The sequence below is a fragment of the Bos taurus genome, chromosome 3, assembly GCF_002263795.3.
Source record: "Bos taurus isolate L1 Dominette 01449 registration number 42190680 breed Hereford chromosome 3, ARS-UCD2.0, whole genome shotgun sequence".
NCBI lineage: Eukaryota > Metazoa > Chordata > Mammalia > Artiodactyla > Bovidae > Bos > Bos taurus.
Genome location: NC_037330.1, coordinates 76,853,873 through 76,855,213, shown reverse-complemented (window position 1 = coordinate 76,855,213; position 1,341 = coordinate 76,853,873).

Sequence of the window (1,341 nt, the reverse complement as noted above, 5' to 3'; positions counted from 1 at the left end):
TTGATCACTCTTATGTGTTTACAGAAGAAAGCACTGCATTTTATTCTTCAGCCAGATTGTAGATGATAGAATAAAACAGCCACAGAATTCTTGGAAGGTAGGCTGGCTTTGCTGCCTGTTGATCTTTTTTTGGTTTAGAATATAGTATAGGAACTCTAAAAAGCAGAGCCATTACTTTATCAACAAAAGTCCATATAGTCAAAACTATGGTTTTTCCAGTAGTCATGTGTGGATATGAGAGTTGGACCATAAAGAAAGCTGAGCACCAAAGAAGTGATGCTTTTGAATTGTGGTGTTGGAGAAGACTCTTAAGAGTTCCTTGAGGAAAACAAGGAGATCAAGCCAGTCAATCCTAAAGAAAATAAGTCCTGAATATTCATTGGAAGGACTGATACTGAAGCTGAAACTCCAATACTTTGGCCACCTGATACAAAGAACTGACTCATTGGAAAAGACCCTGATGCTGGGAAAGATTGAAGGCTAGAGAATGGGATGACAGAGGATGAGATGCTTGGATAACATCACTGACTCAATGGACATAAGTTTGAGCAAGCTCCGGGAGTTGGTGATGGACAGGGAAGCCTGGCATGCTGCAGTCCATGGGGTCCAAAGAGTCAGACATGAGTGAGCGACTGAACTGAATTGACTGATAGGAACTCTGTCTAGATTGTCATGAGGCAATTATCAGCTACTAATTACTTTTTTTATATTCTCAAAGATGTTATTATTTCTCCTGTGCTATGACAAATAGGGTGTTGAAATGGAAGAAAGCTGACTTCAAACAACTTATTTTAAAAGTAGCTACTTACTAATAGGTTTATTTATCTTAATTTGAATTTTCCCATTAAAACATATTTATTTGTTTTTGGATGGGACATGATTCTCTAGATTCCTCCAGATGAATACCTTTGATTCTTAGAAATCAGGTTACCTAATTTTTTCAATCTGAATTTCTGAGTTAATCCTTCCTGCTTGACTTAAATCTCCCTTATCCTAATTTAAGTTTTTAAAACTCATGTTCTATCTTTGCACGTGTAAAGCAGCTCCTAAACCTTTTTGGTATAATATCAGCAATGATTATATATTCAATCCAATTGGTGAAAAGGTGTTGACAGAATGTTCCTTTAGTCAGATGTGCCTCTCTCCCTTCTTAACACTGTGGCTATCTCCACAGAGCATAGAGCTCAAAGTGGGATCTTCCAACTGGAGAAGCAGGCACAAAGAACTGCCAGACTTTCCTGTGGAAAAGGAATGGGAAGAAGGCAGGGGCTGATTGGCAAGTGTGGGAAGTGACAGTATTAGGAATTCTCTTAAATTTAGAGACTTAAATAAGCACAAAAC